Here is a 22,548-nt window from a genome sequence, read left to right as displayed (position 1 = left end):
CATATTTTCTTAGTTTATATATTTATACTAAAAAAAATATGAACTATTGTGATCTTCCATGGGATTCTTCCTTATTACCTTATATAGAAGCAGTAAAGGATCTTATATTCAGATTTTAAAATTTTCTCTAATTTCATTTCCTAGATGAGCATATTGACCATTGCATGATTAGATATTGTTACCGGATTTCTGTATACTGTACTTTTCCAATGTTATATCTGTAATATAATCTATTCTAAAGTATATTTTTTTGCAAGAGAAAAAAGGTTGACCTCCACTCTAACACAGCATTGGTGCTAGGGAAGAGGGGTGATTTTCACTGATCTTTTCTTCATGCTGAAGTCCACTGTGCCTGATAAAAATGTATCCCTGGGGGTTGCATTAACAGCACCAGTGCTGAATTAATCCGGAGGTCAGCCAATACTTCTGTGCAAAATTAAAGTTACTCAGTATATACTCTAGTATATAGCTTTTCAATCATCTACCAGATTCTTTTGAAATCTGGTTATTTATAAATGAGTTCTTTCTACTTTTACCCATAATAAGGCTCAACAGTATACAACTCTCCAGCTACAATTTTCCTTCCATGAATCTTTCAAACTCCTTAATTAAATTATTGAACAATTGACAAGTTCTCCCATTAGATGCATAGATGCTACAGACAGTCAATATTTCCTTTCTACATCTCTAAGTACATATTTTATTTCATAATTGAATTGTGGGACAATACATATAGCTATTCATTTTGTTTCAGTCTTGTGTCTGGGTGTGAAACTTTTTTCCTCCTAAAGTTGTTCCCTAAATTAAATTATGGTTCTCTTTCCATAAATGTTGTTCACAAACAAACTAACGTAGAATCTGTGGTGAACAGGACCATGCCTTTTCCATCCTTGCTCTCTATATGTTGACTATTCCCTTGTGAAGAGAACTATGCACAAGCAAGTTGTATAGTTTTTGCAGATTCCCAAATAATGGCTTACATACTAAGAAAGCACTTGTAGCAGGTGTTACAAGGATGTGGGGAAAACATGCAGGCTGCTCCGTGTGCCCATAGGCTAAATGCAGTGTTGCACAACAGAGCAGACAGAGACTTCAGCAGTGCTCTTCCTTCCTCTTGAAGATGTCTGTCACCACAGAAACAGGTCAGAGTCCTCTGTGATCAACAGCTACTAGTCTGAGGCCACCTCCAGCTTCTGAGAAAGGATGCTATGGATCAGATAGATAGATAGATAGATAGATAATAGATAGATAGATAAATCTTTATTGTCATTGTCCTGTGCAGAACAACGAGATTGAAAAGAATCTACAACCACTACTACAGGACCTAACAAGAATAATCTAAACATATACCCATACGCCCCCCTCCCATCAACCCACTAAAAACCCACTAAAAAACTCTAAAAACTAAATACAAAAAAACCCTCAGAAGCTGTGTTTTGCTGCGTTCAAAGCTGAGACCACTTTTGGGTAGACGCTACTTCTCAAGCGGCTGGTCCTGGTCTTTAAGACCCTATACCTCCTTCTCGAAGGCAGAAGCTGAAAGAGATCATTTCCAGGGTGCGTGGGATCCTGCGCTATCTCTACAGCTTTATTATAACACCTAATGGCATAGATTTGATCTAAGGTAGGAAGAGTACACCCAATTATTTTCTCCGCAGTCTTAACAACCTTGGACAGCAGTGTTCTTTCTCTGGCTGTACAACTCCCAAACCACACACAGATCCCATAAGTCAACACACTCTCTATAGCACAGCAATAAAACACCAACAATAGATTACTTGAGAGATTAGTCCTCCGGAGAACTCTCAAGAAGTATAATCTCTGCTGTGCTCTCTTCACCAGATCTTTGGTGTTTGCTCCCCATGTCAGGTCATCTCTCAGCTCTATTCCCAGAAATCTAAACACCGAAACCCGTTCCACACAAATCCCTTCAATAATGAGTGGCTGGAAATCCAATTTGCATTTCCTGAAATTCACAATGATCTCCTTTGTTTTCTTTAAATTGAGGAATAAGTTATTCTCCCTATACCACTCTGTCAGCTTCTCCACCTCCTTCCTATAGGCCGACTCACCTTCTCCAGCAGTAATCAGACCAACCACAGTTGTGTCGTCTGCAAACTTAATAATCCTATTGCTGAGGTAATTGGGAACACAATCGTATGTGTAAAGCGTGTACAAAAGTGGACTCAACACGCACCCCTGCGGCGTCCCTGTATTTATACTGAGATCCGTCAAGACATGAGAGCCCATCCTGACCCGTTGAGAACGATCTGATAGAAAATTCAGTATCCACCTGCATAAGCACGGTGGAAGCCCCAGGTCCAATAATTTTGGCACCAATCTATATGGGAGAATAGTATTAAATGCAGAGCTAAAGTCTACAAAAAGCAGTCTTGCATAATTCCCTTGTTTCTCCAAATGGATCAGGACAGTGTGTAAGGCCATAGCCACAGCATCCTCCATGGATCTCTTCTTCTTATATGCAAATTGATAAGAATCAAATCCATCTGGCAAACAAGCCATAATACGATTCCGCACCAATTTCTCAAAGCATTTCATTATGATGGGTGTAAGCGCCACAGGTCGAAAGTCATTCAGGCTATCTATATTAGATTTTTTTGGCAGAGGTACGATATTAGAGGATTTCAGACAAGATGGAACAGTGGCTTGGGCCAGAGATCGATTGAAAATCTTTGTAAAAACTTCTGCCAGTTGTTCCGAGCAATCTCTCAGCACCCTACCAGCCACTCCATCAGGGCCCATAGCCTTCCTCACATTTATTTCCTTTATCCAGGGGCATAACTATGATAGGGCAAGGGGATACAATTGTCTGGGGGCCTATGGCCTTGGGGAGGCCTCCAGAGGCAAGTCACATGACTGACTCCCCCAGCCACGCACCCACCCGGGCTTCCTTCAGTTGTATTCATTCTCTGCAACCGATGTGAGTGTTAAGACCTGGAGCTACCAGAACAGCATGTCTTTCTCTAGTATCATTAAATGACTTGCATCATCCACAATTTACAAAACCTTTTAAAAAATAATTTAGGATGACATTCTATTGTGGTTTTTTTGTTTTTTGTTATCACTATTCAGTTTTTTTTTTGTTATCACTATTCAGTTTTTATCACTATTCAGGTTTTGTTTTGTTATCACTATTCAGCCTCATTTAAGATTTCTTTACTTCATGAGCTGAGCTTCAGTGTGTGTGTGGGGGGGGCATTTTAAAATCTTGTCTCTGGGCCCACTCCAACCTTGCTACACCCCTGCTATGGATAACTGATATGTGTTTCTTGTCAGCATTTGAACTGAGTTTTTTCCAATGGCAACTTAAAGAAGAGGAATTCTCAGTCATTTGGTTGAATTTTAATGAATTGCTTATACTTTGAAGCATAAGATATACATCCTCAGAAGAAGTTTCTTCCCACCCAACCCCTTTCTTTTTCTCCTTCGTTGGTTGTATCTTATAATGTTTACATTATGTGTAAGGGATTTTCCTTTTCCTTTTCAGTTTCCTTTCAGGGGTGGGGGACAAACATGTTTTAAGGACCAAAAATGTTTTAAAACATTTATCTCACTATAATCCCACATGGTAGAGGAGGCTAAAAGATTTGCCCATGGCTTCTAGAACAAATCTATATCTGTATTTAAACTGCGATCCTAAACATATTTACTAGAGATTAAGTACTACTGAACCCAGTGTGGCATGTTTAGGATTGTACTGCTCATTTTATACTGAAGTCAATGGTAGTAAGCTATATATATATATATATAATTCTATTTCAGGTATCTTCTTCCGAATGCCTCTTTCTCTCTTTATAAACATGCACATATATATTGAATGAGAGAGAGAGAGAGAGAAAGAGAGATAATATCTAGGGATAGGCTACTTTGGATGTTTAGGAACTCCAAGACAGTTCTTTGAAATATGTGAAATGTATAAACAGCACAGTTGAGCACATAACATTGGCTTTGTTGTGATATCACACAGCAGTTCCAACAAATCTACTATAGATCCATGCTGTCAACAGATACATGGAGGAAAACCCAGTCAACAAGAATGCTTCTTAGGAAAACCTCCCAATTTACTTGTGTGTGACTCAAGGCCCAAACGTCTCATCTTTGAACAAATCATTCTTCTGGTGAACAGCTATTCTCCTTCAAACCGTTTTCCCCCTCTTTTGTGTCATAACAGACCTTGTACTGATGATTCCAGCAAAAGGAATATGCTACCATGATTTTAACTAGTGAGGAACACATTCTTTTTTTATTATTATTATTCTAAAGGAGAGGGGAGCCCCCTTCCTTAAGGATTACCAGTGAAAGGATCTAGAAATAACAATGCATCTGTCTCTGTCTTTCTCTCTCTAAAATGTCTTTTTAAAATGCAACCTAATAATGCAATCTATATATTGGTCAGCTTTGTTTGGAGCTTTCTCAAGATAAAAAGCTGTGAGATACCCAGCGGTAATTACATAATTTCAAATCACATCTTGTTGATCACTTTTTATTCTGTAACTATTATTCGTTTACTTTAGCCACTGCTAAAACTTTGGCTTCATTATGCAAGACCAATTAAAAGAGGAAGACTGCTGAGGAAACATAATAGTACTTCCTTCAATTTATTACTCACGCTAGAGGGGTTACACACACACCCACACACACACACCCCGCTAACTTGTTCTGCTTGCAGGGCTAATGCATAGCTGCTTATGCTATAGATAATTAAGTGTTTTGGTGGGAAATTTGTTCATGAGACGGATATATAATTAGACAAATTTGTTCACCTATCTTGGCTCATTGAAGTCTCTATGAGCTTCCTTTGCTTGGCAATGGGTCCTGATCCTAGAAGCTTTTATGCCTGATTAATTGTCAATATTAGGCAGGGGTTTGCTCATTAGCTTCGTGCAGGGCACATTGCCACTTGCAAGCAGCCCCATTTGGAGAGATGATGTGTTAACTGTTTATTAACAATGTGTGCACTGCTTTTTGTAAAGCAGAACAAGCTAATGGCAATGCACACACCCTGATACATTTTTGAGGGAAACAGCACACACAAAAATCTTTCCCCTTGTATAAAAGTAGAGCCTGCCAGTATCCTGAATTCCCCTGTGAATTTTTTCATACACACACACTAACAGAAATTTACTGTGTATTATTCAGGCAACATATCTTGGGCTTTCAATCTCTCACGTCAATTACTTTAAATCATATGTACCCTGGTGTGCTTTAGCAGTGTACATATTTTTAAACAAAAGGAAGCAAATTAAACTTCATATGGCTGTACAACAGGTGTTTGGTTGGGATATTCATTTCGGAGGAGTCAGAGCTCTAGCTGAAACTTGACAGAAAAGGGAATTTGCATCTCCTTGAATTAAATTTTTCAAAATTTGCTGTCTGGCTAATTAGGTCCAAGGCTAAGCAGTTCATTTCCTGTTCTCCCCCATTACAGAGTCTGAAGTGTGCACTGTCTCTAAAACTATAGCTTGCCTTATTGACAGACAGTTGGGACTTCTCCAGGATATTTCAAACTTGCACTCACAAACCATGTGACATATTTATGCAGGTCTGTGCTCAGACCTATAGGGGTCATTAGTGGTTTGCAGCAAAGACGACCTGTACTGTAGCATGTCCTGATTGCCAAACACTTCTTCTTTTTTTAAGAGCTTCCACCACAGAAGAAAATATCCTCTGTGGGACCTTCACACCATTAGAATTAAAAAATGTGAAGGAAGTGGCCGGGGCTGTTGCAGAGCACAAAGCAAGAAGCAAATGCCATGTGATTCCAGCCCCTGCTGCTCTTCAGTAGGAAAATGCTGCCTCCATATTCTCTGAAGCTGTAACTACACTTCATGAATGGTGAATGGCTCAGGCTGCAGCTCAGAGGCCTTCTGTGCCCACGGAAACTAAACAGAGGATGCCAAAAGGCTCCAGACATTAGAGAGGGCTTTTCAGGGGCTTATGGCTGAGGAGAACATGGCATAATCTGCAATTCTCACACGGGCAGAGCTGAATACAGAAGAAAATACCACCAAGCAAACAGGAAGTGTTCACAGGAGCAGAAGCCATCCCATGTTTTTGTTAATAAATATAGCCTGCAATTGTGAGGTTTCATTTCAACTTGATAAAGACCTGTGGGGTTGAAAGCCTTCCATACAGGCTATAAGTCTATGCACACTTACCTGGGAGTAAGCCACACTAGATATAATGTGACTTACTTCTGAGTAAATATGCATTGGTTTGATGTAATAAGTATTTACAGTTATATGCTAGAGATTATCCCTGCTGGCACATCTGTGTGTGTGAATGAATGAGAAAGGGTCTGCAGACATGCATTTATCAGAGGATGACCGGTATGTTAAAGAGAATGCTGCTCCTTGCCTCTGCGCCAGCGCGGTGGGGCGGGGTTGTGCCACCGGTCTGTGAGGCAGGCACGGCGGTCGCCATCTTGCCCCCTCCACATGCCAGGGGACTGGCCAATTAGGAGAGGGGGCAGGGCACAAGCAACCCGGCAGCCTTCATCTCAGCCAGTGGTTCGACAGGGCTCTACCCATGGGGTGCTCCGTCTCCTGCTCCGCCTTTGAACTTTTCAGTTCCTTTTTGGAATGGGCAGTCCAGGACAGGGCGGGACTGTTCTCAGTGGTACACTACTTGATGACTACCTTTTTCCTGCCCTGGCCTAGTCAACAACATGTGAATACCTGATGCGCACATTTCAGGAACTGGCACAAGATCTGGGCGTTCCTTTTGCACCAGAAAAAACAGAGGGTCCAGCCACTCAGCTCGCATTCCAGGGAATTGAAATAGATGTGGTAGCCCAGTGCTGCCAGCTGCCAATAGAGAAGGTTCTAGCCCTGGAACAATGCATGGGGCATCTGCTGGGTGCCAGGAAGGTCACCCTAAAATAATTACACGTCATAGTGGGTCACCTGAATTTTGCATTAAGGGTAACCCCTCCCGGCCGTGCCTTCAAGCCTCTCATCACTGGGTGTGGGTTTCCCAAGATATTAGGGAGGATGCCAGAATGTGGTTAGAATTCCTGAGGGGCTTTAACTGAATCTCCCTCTGGCGCTCAAAATTCTTGCTGGAGGCTGAGCTTCAGGTTCAATCTGACGCAGCAGGAGGCCACAGCTCTGGTCTCTTCTTCCGAGGCAGGTGGTGCGCAGCAAGGTGGCTTTCAGAGTGGGAAACATTGGGGGTTACAAGGGACATGACGTTCCTGGAGTTTTCCCCGATAGTCGTTGCAGTGCATATATGGGCTGGGGAGTTCAAAGATCGGGCTGTTCACTTCCGGTGCGACAACATGGCCACAGTGCAGGTGATCAATTCGTAGACTTCTAGAAGTCCCTGGGTGATGCACCTGGTGCATGGAAGGTCCGGACAAGGGCCTTTGCCCCGTGCGGACCATAAAAGTTTACTTGGCCGTGCGTGGGGCATGGGAAGGCCATCTGTTCCTTCATGCAGATACCAGAGTGGCTGGGAATGGCCCCCCACTCGGGGGGTTGCGCAGCCCTGGGTTTGGAGTGTGCTGCGCAACACACACCCTCTCAGCGGGGGTAAGCCTTGCGGTGAGATGAGGTCAGGACATGGAGCCTGACCGAATCAGGACCCAGCCCTTCTCCCTGGTGTGGGATGCCCTTCACTATGATCGGCCACCACACAGAGGAGTGCCCGCACTCTGAATGGTTACGGACCTCGTTGCAAGTATGATCATCACTATACTTGAATAAAGTGGCCCTTATTTACTCCAGCCAAGCGTGTCCTGTCTTCACTGGGGCCTGGGGGTGCAAAGGAAATTTCTGCTTTGGTTGAGTAAACAGCTACTCATTTTAAAATTGGCAGTGTTGTTTTCAGAATGGACCATCAGTAGTTCCTTAATATCCTAGTGCACTGGTTCCTTTATATCCTAGATAATGTCTAGGTGTAGCACATTATTTCTATGAATGCTATGACATATGCCAGGCAAAATATAGTTTAAAATCAAATTGCTATTTCTTCTAAGTGCTTGAAACAACTAACACGGGGCTTTTCAGTGGGCAAACCCTCCTCGTGTTAATAGATCTGCTCCAGAGTGCTCTAACTATGCTTTTGGGCTAACATCAGGAATCAGCTTGACTATGGGGGGAGCAGTCTACCACAGTTTTAATCTGAGCAGAGTTTTGGTCTGGAAATAACGAAAAGGTGGAAATGCAGTTTAAAGATTTATTTGAGGGGGAAGGGGTACAGGAAATGAAGAGATTGGTTAGGCAGGCAATGGAATCTTAAGGAGCAGTCTGAACAAGAATCTCACAAAGAGGAATTTTAGGTGAAGGTCAGAATTGTAGATAAATCAGCTTAAGGTGTGCCGTAGAAAGGGCTAAAGTGGAGGCTTGAAGAGGGAAGAGAAGGGGGTGAGGAGATTTATAGGGGCAGGAGATTAATATTACCGATCCTGACCCATTGGTGTGTCTGGTGCACTTGTAAAGAGGCAGCTGAGCAGGTCTCCTTGAAGTGGGAAGGAACCAGAAAGGCAGGGAACAAAAGGTAAGTGGCATAGAGCTAGCACTCGCAAGCTTGAGAACCAGTATGGCGTAAATCCAGGCAGACCACTGTTCAGGTGCCCATGAAGAATCCAGTAATAGGTTCCAATAAAGGTGCTGAGTACAAGTAGGCAAATTCATGCCCTGCGGTCACGTACAAGTCACATACCCTGGCTGGAGGGTGCTGAAATGTAGGCTTAACAAAGAGACTCATTGTTACATAAACTGATCACCTTCGGTGCAAACCCAGTGGACAAAAGGCTGGAAATGGTTTGGGTGAAGTGTACATGGAAGATTGAATGGCTGACCTCAATGCTTTATCTGGACAGGAGATGGTTCTCCAGGTGCAAAGATAATTTCCCTACATTTTAACGAGTTTACCTCCTTCTGGTCGTTGGCCAGCTCATTAGCAGTTGACTGTGGGATGGGGAGTCCTCATGCCAATCTTGAGTTACTATGGAGAAGATTAGGTCATGCTATTTCTCTTGCAAAATAGAGTTTGTTACTTCCCTAGAGAATGTTTTTGACTCAGGGGGTCTACTTTTGCCAGCTTCTTTCTCTTTGACAGTGAGACAAAGAGAGGTATTTAGGGATGATTCCCTTTCAGTCTTCATTGTTGTTACTAGTCCCACAGTTCCAAGCATATGGCAGGGTGCTGTCTGCTAACCCAAAATAAAGATGTTTTAGGAACACATTCCTCATTCATAGCTGATCCAGGAAAATAAGATTAATTACATATTGAGGCTATTCTCATGACCACTTGAAAGTGAGCTAAGGGAGCCCAGCCCTCTTTTGAGCAGTTGTGAGAACTACAACCACAGGCAAACCCTGTGGTTCAGCGGCAGCTAGCCTGCCTAAGTACCCCTCCCCTAAAACAAGATTAGCAGAGTGAGTGCTCCGCTAACCCAATTTCTGTGATCATGAGTCGCTGCAGTGCACAAGGAGACCCCCGACCGGGTGCCTACAACAAGCCTCCCAGCCTCAGGGGTCTCCCCAGAATGCCCCACACACTTGTGCAGAGCCCTCAATCCCCATCACCCCTACCAGCTCTGTGAGAGAGCCGGTAATCATGTGGGCAGGCGATCTGGCCACCCGGGGCTCAACGACTGCTCATATGCGGGGAGAGTGGGCTTGACCCTCTCTCCCCGCCAAACCCTCCTGTCTCCACACCGATTGTGTGTAGGTCCTCATTGGGTTCGTTTATATATTTAAAACATTCATATGCCAATTTTCCGATGAACTAAGCAGTTTTCCAAAGTAAAGCAACATTTAACACACTATGAAACAAAAGTCACCATTGTTATGACCATTGTTATCTCCATTGTTATCCACCATTGTTATCTCAAGCCACAAACAGGAAGTGACTTGGAAGTGTTAGTGCCCAACAGAGGGCACATTGGGTCTGACATGTTTGTCAGGCTGACACAAATGCACAGCCCTACTCTCTCCTCCAAGAGCCATATCCCCTGCTTGCCAGACATGCTGCAAACTCATCTAGAATTAACAAAACTGTGGTGGGGTACAAATCTCCAGGCACTGAGTGACTCTGCTCTTCAGAAAGAGAGCCGATCCTGGGATAGGCCACAAGGTCAATGTGAGGGAAAGTAAAGGTTTGGACTGGTGCTAAAACTCATTGGAGCAAGCTGTCTATTACATGGGAACTGTTCTGAGTGCTGAGGAACTTGTCTTGGTCCTTGCTGGGGTTTTCTTGCTTCCTCCTCTCGCCCCGCTGATGGTGTCTGAGCTGTTGGTGACTGACCAGGATAGGGATCTTGGGGTCGTGGTGCACAGCTCGTTGAAAGTGTTGACTCAATGTGCGGCAGCTGTGAAAAAGGCCAATTCCATGCTTGGGATCATTAGGAAGGGGATTGAAAATAAAACTGCTAATATTTATCTATATATCTAACATATTTTTATACTGCCTTATATGTATGTCTCTAGGCAGTGAACAAATTTTAATATTAAAAATCACAGATTAAAATACATAAAACACAATAAAAACAATATGAAACAAATTATTAAAATTAATTATAATTAAAAGCTTGTGAGAACAGGAAAGTCTTGAGCGTTTCATTGAGGGTTAATTAATTTAGTCTTCAGGGTTAATTATAATATTATAATGCCCTTATAGAAAACTGTGGTGCGGCCACATCTAGAGTATTGTGTACAGTTCTGGTCACTAGGGATGTGCACAAATTGATTTTTTTCCCATTTCAATTTGTACCCAAATTGAATCACCCCCAATTTGTTTTGGGTCTGAATCTGTCCCCCCCCCCCCGAATCACCCCAGATTCTATTTGTATCTGAATTTTCAGAGTCCGCATCCAAATGAATTTGGGCCAAAAAAAGGGGTCCCGGGGGTAAAAGAGTGAGGTGGGTGGCAGTGCCCATTTGGGGGTGGGTTGTGGTGGGTGATAGTGCCCAATGGGTGCAAGGAAGCTATCACCCATTTTTCAAAGAACTGGGCAAAGGGTTTTTTTTTTTAATGATTTTTGAAGTTTACACGCTTTTCCCTATAGGGAATAATGGAGATTTCAGCAGCCTTAGTTATATCTCCCCAGGGGTGGCTCCAGGCCGGCCCAGAGCAGATTGTGGTGGGTGGTAGTGCCCAATTCAAGGAAGCTACCACCCAGATTTCAAAGGAATTGGGAAAAGGGGTTATTTTTAAAGAATTTTTGGAGTTGGCATTTCTTGGGGCAGATTTGGGGCAGAAAAGGGATTTCAGGGGCAGAAGAGTAGGTCAGGTGGTAGTGCCCTAATGGGTGCCCGATACCACCAGATTTCAAACCCTGGAGGGCACCAGGGTGTCCCAAAGCAAGTGGTGGTGTAGAGCACATAAGGTGCCAACCACCCCCAACCCACAAGCATATCGGGCACTGGGTTTTATTGTTTCTGAGGTGTTCTTCTGAGAGTAGATTCTCTGGTAGGAATGAGAGTGGATTCAATGTTTTTTACTCAGTACAATCAGCAAGCTCTGTGCCAACATTTCTACTGGAAACTCAGAGACTGGTAAAACCTCCTAGCGGAGGAGCAAGCCAGATTCATGGAGGGAAGATCCACCATTAATCAGTTTCTAGTGCTTCAGCACCTAATTGAGAAATATTCCACCCACAACACAGTTTCTCTGTACGCTGCCTTCATAGACCTCAAGTCTGCATTTGATTCGATCTTGCAAGTTAAACTATGGGAAAAATTAGAAGCCTCTTCGATCGATTGGCAGCTGCTATTTTTCATCTGTACACTTCATGACAACATGACTCTGAAAGTCAGATGATACCCCTAAGGTCACTTGACAAGCACCATCCCTATCCACATGGGCATTAAACAAGGCTGCATATTTGCCCCGATTCTATTCAACTTCTACATACATGCCATGATGGGTCACCTAAACAACCTGGACTTTCACACACAGACCCCGCCCCAAGCTGGCAGAGAAACACATTTCCATCCTGCTCTATGCAGACAATACAGCAATTCTCTTGAGGACCCCCATAGGTCAAAGAAGAGTACTGAAGACCACCTCAAAGAGTACCAACTTGAAATAAATTATAATAATACCAAAATTATGGCCTTTCCCCAGAGACCAAAGAGACACTCTTGGCGCATAAACAGGCACACAATCAAGTAAGTCCTATGCTTCAAATACTTGGGGGTGGTTTTCTATGCACCTGGCACCAGGAAGGCCCACGGCAGCCATGTCACCCAAAAGGCAGTCCCGGATGAATCCAATTACTTAGTCCCTTTCCAGTCTAGCTTCTGGCCTGGATAACAGATAGAAATTTATTATTGATTGATTGATTGATTTGATTTGTATACCACCCTTCCAAAATGGCTCAGAAATTGCCTTGGTCGCCCTGGTGGATGACCCACGCCTAGAGATAGACAGAGGGAATGTAACTCTGTTGATTCTCCTGGACCTTTCAGAGAATTTCGATACCATTGACCATGGTATCCTTCTGGGAAATCTCTCTGGTTTGGGATTTGGGGGCACGGTTATATGGTGGCTGCTACCTGGAAGGTCATAGTCATAAGGTGGTGCTGGGGGATTTTTATTTTTTATTTTTTATTTAACATATTTATATACCACCCAAAATGCAAATCTCTAGGTGGTTTACAACAATACAATAAAAACAACAAATAAAAGGGTTAAAACACTACAACAATTTAATATTTAAAACAATGTTAAAACTATTTAAAACCATCAAACTATTAAAACAGTATCTAATTAAAAGCCTAAGTGAACAAATGTGCATTGACTGCCTTTTTAAAAGTTGTAAGAGATGGGGAGGCTCTTATTTCAGCAGGGAGCGTGTTCCATGCCTTGGGGCAGCAATGGAGAAAGCTCATCCCCGAGTAGCCACTAGATGAGCCGGTGGCAACTGCAGACAAACCTCTCCTGATGATCTCAATGGGTGGTGTGGTTCATCGTGAAAAAGACATTTTCTTAAATAGGGATGCTTATTTCTCTTAAATTGGGATGCCTGTTCCAACCCCTTGACCTTTGGGATGCCACAGGGATCTATTCTGTCCCCTATGCTGTTCAATATCTACTTGCAACCTCTGGGAGAGGCAGGGGTGTAGCAAGGTTGGAGTGGGCCCAGAGACAAGATTTTAAAATCCCCCCCCCACTCAAAGTCCAGGGCCTCCACACACCCCAGGCCCCCAAGGATTTAAGTCTGATATTCCAAAATAAGTATGCTGCCTGGAAATACATTTCACTGAATACACACATGCACACTTCACAGTATATAGTGATATACATTGAGTACTATACATTTGTTTTACTTTTAATGCCTAGAACACACTAGAAAGATGAATGATTAAAATGGACCCCTTGCTGCTGATTAGCAAAGGAGACTTTCAACCATGCAGGGTGAGCCTATGTTTGTTTTCTCAGAATTCTGAACAAATTCAGTCAAGTTCGATTCCAGGAGGTTTTTCACACGAGGCTTTTAAAGCGCTTTAACTCACATCTCCTCTGGAATGGAGGTGCTGCATTCACATGTTGGCCAGATTTACCCTGAAGTCCCTACAAGTTATTGGGGAGCAGTTCACACACAAGAAAAATAAAATAAAAGCACAAGGCATGCTTCACAGTTCTCACTCAGACCTTCTGGGTTGCAAAACTACTTGAACATAAGTGCATTTATAAATGAATGAATGAATGAATAAAATCAATATAATACTGTTTCTTCCAGAAGTTTTTGTAATTTTCTGCCATGAAACAAGCCACTTATAGGGCTTTTTAGATAGTTTTTTTTAAGCCAGCAAATTTTCCAAGCTGTTTAAAAATAAATATTCAGAGACTTCTCAGTCCCTCCCCCCCATATCAAAGCCCTATGGCAAGCAGATGCCTATATATCCGGGACGAGGGGGGCGGGGAAGGTAACCACAAAAAGGAGTTCACACTCTAATTGGCAGCAAGGGGTCTTCTGCTGCAGAGAACAGTGGTGGCCACTCTGGCTGCCTCCTCCTTCCTGGCTGGCTTGGGCCCTACTGGAGTTCAGGCTTCACTGCGGCCTACACGAGGCCTCCGTGGAAGCCCCGCCCACCCGCCGATCAGCTGAGAGGCGGGAGAAAAGGAGCTCTTTGCAGCGTGTCTGCTGCCTGGATTGCCGGCCAGGAGAACAAGCTGGAGAGACGGCGAAGAGGGCAAGTGGCTGAGGGGCCTTGGGGCTGGGCAGGGGGCAATGGGGAGTCATGTGAGGTACCTCTGGGGGGCCCCTCCAGGCAGTGGGGCCCCCAGACAACTGTCTCCCCTTGCCCGATCGTTGTTACGTGCCTGGGGAGAAGTCATCCATGGGTGTGGGCTGCAGTGCCATCAATATCATGTTTAAGTCGGCAGACACCATGGAGGCAGTGCATCGTCTGAGCCATGGCTTGGAGGTTGTTCTGGACTGGATGGGGGCAAACAAGCTGAGACTTAATATAGATAAGACCAAAGTGCTGTGGGTTGGTAAAACTGATTGTCGAGCAGCGAGGTAAATCTGGTCTTGTATGTGGTCATACTCCCACTAAAAGACAATGAGGGTATTCTTACGATCACTGGAAAGCGGGCTAAGGGAACTTAGCCCCCTTTCCAGTCACCGTGAGAACCAGCGGGCTCACAGGTGAGCCCGGTGGTTCCATGGCAGCTAGCCCGCCAAAGTACTACTCCCCTTTGCCCAGGTTAGTGGAGCGAGTGTTCCACTAATCTGAACTTCCTGATCGAGTATTGCCGTGGCGCGGTTCCGCACCATGGCAACACATGAGGAAACTCCCGGGATCGGGGGTCTCTCCAGGATGCCCCACGCACTCACACAGGCATCCTGGAACTTCTGGGGGCCACACGGCCCCCAATCCCTGCAGCCTCCGCCGGCTCCGTGACGGAGCTGGCAGTTGTGTGGGCGGCTGATCTTGCCGCCCAGTCTGCTGCCTTGATCGTCTGCAGGGAAAGCGGGCTAAGCCCGCTGTTCTCACAGAATCCCCTCCGGCGGGTCTCACTGATTGTGCGACTCACCTCAAAGTCTGCAGCTTCAGGGTGTTTTTGGACCCAACGCTGTCCTTGGAGGTACAGGTGGCGGCAGTGTGTAGAGGTGTGTTTTACCAGCTACGGATGGTACACCAGCTGTGACCCTGTTTGGGGAAGTCGGACCTGACATCAGTCATCCATGTTTTTGTAAAGTCCAGATTGGACTACTGAAATGCACTCTACATGGAGCTACCCTTGAAAATGGGTCGGAAGCTTAAGCTGGTCCAGAACGCTGCTGCAAGGATACCTATGGGTGCAAGTCGCTTCATGAGTGTCACACCCATCCAGCGACAGCTCCATTGGTTACCAGTTCACTTCTGGGCTAGATTCAAGGTGCTGGTCTTGACCTTTAAAACTCTAAATGGCTTGGGGCTGGAGTACCTGTTGGATCACATTCACCCATATGAACCTGTCAGGGCTCTCCACTTGGCATCTCAGGTCCTGCTCATGGCCCCGCCACTAATGGAGATCAAGTTGGTGGGCACTAGATACAGGGCCTTTTTAGTGGTGGCCCTTCGACTTTGAAATCCTCCCCAAATATTTTTGCTATGCTCCCTCCCTTAGTGTTTTTAAGAAACAATTTAAAACACATCTTTTAAAAGAGGCTTTTTAATCTTTCACCTGTTGCTTATATCTGGTAAGTTCTTTAGTTTTTATAGTTCTCAGGTTTTAGCTTTTTATTAATAACTTTTTATTAACTTTTTATTTAATTTATTATAAATTTGAAACTTTTTTTAAAAAATGTGATTTTAAATGTGGTTTTAACCTGGTCTTATAATGTATTAATGTTATTAATGATGTGGATATTTAATGTTTATTAACTACTGTATTGGAGGGGCAAGGTAAAAATATTTTTAAGAAAGAAAGAAAGAAAGAAAGAAAGAAAGAAAGATGATGCCCAGAGGAGCACTACCACCATCCTAAAGAGGAGGCCACTATATACCTGCAGTCCTCAAAAAGTTTGAAGCCAAGTCGCTGGCACAATTTATCTACAGAGCACAGCTGGACCCCTTCTCCAACACTGCCCCTGGATCTTGTCCAGTCCAAATTTCTAAGAGCAATATTCCAGTTACCTCACTGTCTCTCCAGTGCTGGCCTACAACTGGAGGTGGGCCTGGTGAAAGTGGAGGCTAGAGTATGGCTACCCATACTCAACATTATGGGAGCCAGCATGGTTTAGTCGCTAGAGTGCGGGACTAGGACCGGGGAGACCCAAGTTCAAATCCCCATTCAGCCATGATACTTGCTGGGTGACTCTGGGCCAGTCACTTCTCTCTCAGCCTAACCTACTTCACAGGGTTGTTGTGAAGAGAAACCAAAATATATAGTACACCGATCTGGGCTCCTTGGAGGAAGAGTGGGATATAAAATGTAAACAACAAAAACAACAAACAATTGGCTAAGACTATCGTTCCTGCCAATGGGCCTAGCCCCCCCTAACGCTTCCAATCCACCTGGAAGTTAACCATGCTGGCGAAACTAACGTCACTCTGGCTCTGTCCCCTCCAACTACTCTCCTTAGGCCACAAGCAGGCCAGGATGCTTATCAAACAGTGCATAATGGACGCATAGCACCAAACTGATCTAAGCTCCCTGTCACTGAAAGCCTAAGGTACATAGTGGCACCTGCCATATACCTAGCACAGCTAGAGGCCCCTAATCACAGAAGAGCCTTCACTTTAGCTCACTGCAGCACCCTTCCACTGGCTGTACTAGATGGAAGATACAAAATATCCACTTCTTGGAACTGCTGTGCCCCTGCGATGCGGGACAAGTTGCAAGCATCGAGCACATCCTCCTGCACTGCCTATTTTACAGAGACTTCCCCAGCACCCTCATTCTCCTATTTACAAGCTTGCCAGGCCACACATGCCAGTTCTACGTTTCCCTACTAATCTCCAGCTTCAACCCTTTTATAACACATAGGGGCTATTCTTACGATCACAAAAATCGGGCTAGGAAAATCCTAGCCCAGTTTTTGTGATCGTAAGAACCACTGGGCTCGCAGCCGAGCCCGGTGGTTCTGGAGCGGCTAGCCTGCCCCTTAGCCCGGGTTTGCGGAGTGAGTGTTCCACAAACCCGGGCTATCTGCTCGTGAGTAGCCGCGGCGTGGCTCCACGCTGTGGCTACTCATGAGTAGACCCCCGGCCGGGAGGCTTAAAAGCAGCCTCCCGGCTCGGGGGTCTCCCCAGTATGCCCTGCGCTCTCGCGCAGGGCATATTGGGGCTTCCCGGGGCCATGCAGCCCCCAAGCTCCCCAGCCCCCGCTGGCTCTGTCTTGGAGCCGGACATCGTGTGGGCGGCCGATCCGGCCGCCCAGGGCTCCCTGCCCACTCATGAGTGGGGAGAGCAGGCTTAGCCGCTCTTCCCACTCAGCGCCCTGAACTGGGTCTCACTGATCGTAAGACCCGGTCCATAATGTCGCCAAGATGCACAGCAACGTATGAAATTTGCTGAGACCTGACTGCTACTAGCAAGAACTAGCCAGGTCCAATACAGCCCATACCTGCACTGCCGCCCCTGTTCTCCAGAGATACAGCTCTCATCTTACCATATTTTAATCACATTAACGCTACCATATCTTAATTAGCTCTCTAACCCTAATCTACTATCTATTTTATAGCTCTTAACGTTTTATAGATTTCATAGATCTTATAGCTTTCAGCCTCTATGCATTTATTTTATCAAAATGTTAAATCTAACTTTTAAAAAACGTATCGCTTCTGATAGATTTTAGCTCTATGCTCATTTTATATTCAGACAATAATAAGATTTTAGCATTAACTGTATAGCTATTGAGAAGATTCTCACGATCCACCAAAAGCAGGCTAAGGGAGCCTAGCTCGCTTTTGGAGGATCGTGTGCTGCCATGGGAGCTGCGTGGCTCCCAGCAGCAAACCCTCCTAATTCCCCTTCCCCTTGGTTAAATCCAGTCTATTTGATCGTGTGTTTCTGCACCGCAGCAACACACGAGGAGACCCCTGCCGGGAGGCTGAAACAAGCCTCCCAGGCCTGGGGGTCTCTCCAGGATGCCCCGCGCAAGTGTGTGGGGCATCTTGGAACTTCCAGGGGCTGTGCGGCCCCCGATCCCCGCAGGAGCCGGCAGTTGTATGGGTGGCCAATTTGGCCGCCCAGAGCTGCAGGAATGATCGCATTCCCATTCAGGCAGGTCTCACTGATCATGAGACTCGCCTCATTGTCTTCATGAGCTATGACTGTTCTTAACACCACTGTTGTCATGTGTTAACTTATGCCTGTCAAAGACCATACGATGGATAGATAGATAGATAGATAGAGTTCTTTCATGATCGAACATGAAAGTCACTTGCTGTGACATCTTCAATGATTTTTTTGCAGATAAAATCTCTCATATTTGGCCTGAACTGGATTCTACAGTTACTGCAGAGTCTATTGTGGAAGTGGTCCAGCAACTCCTCGTATAGGATTAGATTGGATCACTTTCAGCTTGTAACTCCTGAGGACATGAACAAACTGCTTCAAACTGTATGCCCTACAGCCTGTTCTTGTGACCCTTGCCCAATTTGGCTTATTGCATCTGGTAACTGTATTATCAGAGAGGGTCTGGTAAATATTATAAATGCTTCTCTGAGGGAGGGCACGATGCCTCCTTGTCTTAAGGAGGCTATTATTAGTCCTTATTTGAAGACACCTGCATTGGATCCCTTAGAGTTAACTAATTGCAGACTCTTTTCCCAGTTTTGTATGATATGGATTATCATACCCATTTCAAACCATCTTTTGAGTGAGCTATGCGGGGTGAGACTTCCTTGGTTGGCCTGATGGATTATCTCCAATTGGCTGTTGACAGAGGGAGTGTGATTCTGCTGATCCTCTTGTATATCTCAATGGCTTTAAATACTCTCGACCATGGTATCCTTCTGGGTCGCCTTAGGGAGATGGGATTAGTGGCACTGTTTTACATTGGTTCCGTTCCTACCTCTCTGGTAGATTCCAGAAGGTGTTGCTTGGAGACTGCTGCTATGCAAAGTGAGATGTAAAGTACGGAGTTCCACAAGGCTCCATATTGTTTCTAGTGCTCTCTAACATCTACATGAAACTACTAAGAGTGATCATCAGGAGGTTTGGTGCAATCAATATGCTGATGACACCAAAATCTATTTCTCCATCTTGACCTCATTAAGAAATGTCCTAACTTCCCAAAATGCCTGCCTGGAGGCGGTAATGGGCTGGATGAGGGATAACAAATGGAAGTCAAATCCAAATAAGATGGAGGTGACTTGACTGTGGGGTACTGAAGGGGTGTTTGTAGGCATTGGGACCTGCGAGATGGTTAAGATCTGCCTTTTCTTTATGGGAAAGATCAGGTACATAGCTTGGGAGTGCTCCTGGATCTTAAACACTCTCTGGTTTTTCAGGTTGAAGCAATGGCCAGGAGCACTTTTTATCAGCTTCAACTGATACATCATCTCTAGAGGTAAATGTCCTTAAAGTGGTGGTGCTTATGCTGCTAACCTCTAGGCTTGACTACTGTAATGCACTCTACATGGGACTGTTTTGTACATAGTCCAGAAAGTACAATTGGTACAGAATGCATACCATTCAGAATGCATACCATACCAACCCAAAGGGACCACTGGTCTCTGGGGCAACCCAAAGGACCACATAACATTGATTTTAAAAGACCTACACTGGCTGCCAATATGTTTCAAAGAGAAATTCAAAGTGCTGGCTATTACCTACAAAGCCCTCAATGGCTTGGGTCCAGGGTACTTAAGAGAGTGCCTTCTCTGTCATGAACCCTGTCTCCTATTAAGGTCATTGGGAGAGGTCTGGTTATTGTTGCTCATTCAGTGGTGACTCGGGATCAGGCCTTCTCTGTAGCTGCCCTGGGACTCTGGAATTTGCTCCCTGTCAAAATCTCCTTCTCTGTTTGCTTTTAGGGTGACCCTTAGAACACATCTGTTTTCTCACGCTTTTATCTGAAATAAATTTTGAACTGTTTAATTTTTTTTTAATCCCATAAGATTGTTTTAACTTCTTAAACTGTTTTAATTGTTCTTACTCTGCTTTATATTTGTTGTGTTTTAAAAGCTGTGTAACACTACCTAGAGATGCACATATCAGGTGGTATATAAATATGATAAACAAATATCAGACAAGATATTCACATTGGGCAATTTTTCTTCTTTGCAGGACTTGATGAAGTTCACCCTTTGCTGCTTCTCAGTGCTTTCATTGAAATTCCATACATTCATGCTTTCACTAAATGCATGCCTGTTCTGCAACTGTTTAAGAAACTGTGCCTTGTCCAGGGTGGAATAGTAGTTAGAGTGTTGAGTTAGGAATGGGGAGATCCAGGTTCAAATCTTGACTTAACCATGAAGCTCACTGTGTGACTTTGAGCCAGTCACCATCTCTCAGCCTAACCTACCTAACAGGGCTGTTATGAAGACAGAAGGGGGAAACCCTAGAGGAAGAGTAGAATAAAAAAAATGTAATAAATAAATATCAGAAAAATGTAAGGTGGCAACCCTGCATACAGTCAAGGAGAAGAAAACTCAGTGGCTTAACAAGAGGTTGTTATTAAAAGGTACTCAGTTGTACTATTGTTGCCCAGGTATTCAAAGCACCTGGTAAAACAATCTGTATCTTCTCATTTTAGCTCAGCAGTTCCGAACACCTTATTTGAAACTGAATTCTGTGTATTTCAGTGTGCCTTGCTTTCAAGTAATATGTATAACTTTAGAGTATTCATTTGAAGTCAAAGATTTTCAGTTAATCATTTTCCTTATATACTCAGTGTGAAACAAAACTTTCTTTTTCAATTCACAAAATGTGAGATAAACTCTTAATTGGAACTGTGTGTAAGATCTTCAAACAAACAAGTAATATCCATTTATGTTTCCTTTATAGGATGAGTTAACACTTCTTTAATTACACTAGATTTCTTTGTTTGAGGTCCACTCTGCCCTCTCCTGAAACAAACTAGGTGGGGTGGGGGGAGTTTGAAGAAAACAAAATAGACCTTCCGATAAAGAATTTCTGAAATAGGCTGTAGCTTTGTGCATTTACTTGTAGTCACCAACAATAGTAACAGTAAGATAATTCAGCCTTTACAACCTGCGGAGAAAGCGGAATCTGTCTCATTTTCAGCATTAAGCAATACATGAAACCCACTTGGGGATCCTGGGAAAAGCTCCTTCAACACTCACTTGATGCTTCGTTTTGTTTTTCTCCTCCCACTGCCAGGCCAACATGAACTCCGAAGGACACCCAATCCTCCTGGTTTCCCCACCTGTAATGAAATATACAGGAGCAAAAGCCCCATTAGAGGAACTCGGTCACAATTGCTTTCTTAACTCATTATTGTGGAAGCATCATAAAACCCAGTTTTAAATTCTGTACTGTATGAGGTAAGAGAATGCCAGGGCTAGTGATGTTAGTGCTCAAAACTTTGTGACTCTGTCACATGCACTATTGGTCAATTGTAGCCCCAATATATTGATTAGCAGTCAAAGAAGCATTTTGGGTGGTTGTTTAAATACATGCCAAGCCTTCACTACATGTTTCAGACACAATCCATTGTGAAGTTTCTTCCATATGAACGGCTGAAATTAAAGGGGCCTGAGCAAGAACATTAACTTCAATGGGGCTCGCTTAGTTAAGATGATGAACCTTTCCACAGACCGCACCCCACATTACCTTCATGTCTCTCTATACACTTCCATACACATCAGATAATATACGTCTCAATACCAGACAACGGTTCTTATCATCTCTTAGCACTTTCTTACGTCCTATTCTGAAATGAAGGACAGAGAAAAATCAGCTTCCATGTATGGCCTTTGATGTATTCCACGTGCAAATGAACTTTTCTATAACTACAAAGTTTCATGAGAAGGTCTGTGTGAATCATTAACTTTTCAAAAGGCACCAGTTCCCTTCTGTCACTAATGACATGCGTAACAGTTTAATGTAATGCTACTTTTAATTATCAGAGCCCTTTCTTTTAAATATCAAATTTCCCCTCTCTAAATTGTCCTGAGTTCTCTTTACAGTCTCATCTGTCACTGTAAATGTCATCATTTTATTCCTTCTTTGGATGCAGTGACAGGCCCTCTCTTATCCCTAACTTTATCTCTTTTTCCATCCTTTATTGTACTACAAAGATCCCTTTTTCGTAGTTTACAGCTGTATCCGCTTTCCACACGTGGCAAATGATTGCCTCAGTAAAGGTATTTTCTGTTTCAATCTTGCATTTTCCCAAGGGAGAACAAACAAGGGACAAGCTTTCTGGAGTTGGTTTCACTGAGAAAATTGTTTAGAATGGCCTCATTCCTCAACAGATTAACGAATGCATACAATCCCAGCTTAAGTGCTATTGTACAGCACAATTTATCCATTCTACTTTGTCCTTTCCATTTAGAAAACCCCCCTCACCAATTAAAGTAATACAGCCTTCCCATACCTGCTCCCAATTAAATCCAAGCTGTATTACCTGCCTTGATGCAGCTGGTCACACATTCCTACCACTTACCAG

General features: G+C 44.0%; 1 long non-coding RNA gene across 2 annotated transcripts; it reads right to left on the bottom strand.

The window, feature by feature from the left end:
• Nucleotides 1–741: 741 nt before the first annotated feature.
• LOC128349078 (uncharacterized) lies at nucleotides 742–21,824 on the bottom strand. Of its 2 annotated transcripts, none has more exons than XR_008318544.1 (3): nucleotides 21,711–21,824; nucleotides 21,221–21,303; nucleotides 742–1,206 (listed from the first exon to the last, which is right to left on the bottom strand). It is a non-coding gene; the product is annotated as an uncharacterized LOC128349078 (long non-coding RNA). The 2 variants fall into 2 exon arrangements; XR_008318543.1 differs by lacking the exon at nucleotides 742–1,206 and adding an exon at nucleotides 8,067–10,339.
• Nucleotides 21,825–22,548: the final 724 nt, after the last annotated feature.

Source organism: Hemicordylus capensis, chromosome 3 (genome assembly GCF_027244095.1).
Source record: "Hemicordylus capensis ecotype Gifberg chromosome 3, rHemCap1.1.pri, whole genome shotgun sequence".
Lineage (NCBI taxonomy): Eukaryota > Metazoa > Chordata > Lepidosauria > Squamata > Cordylidae > Hemicordylus > Hemicordylus capensis.
The sequence above is the reverse complement of the archived record's forward strand: the minus strand, read 5'-3'. Positions and strand labels throughout refer to the sequence as shown.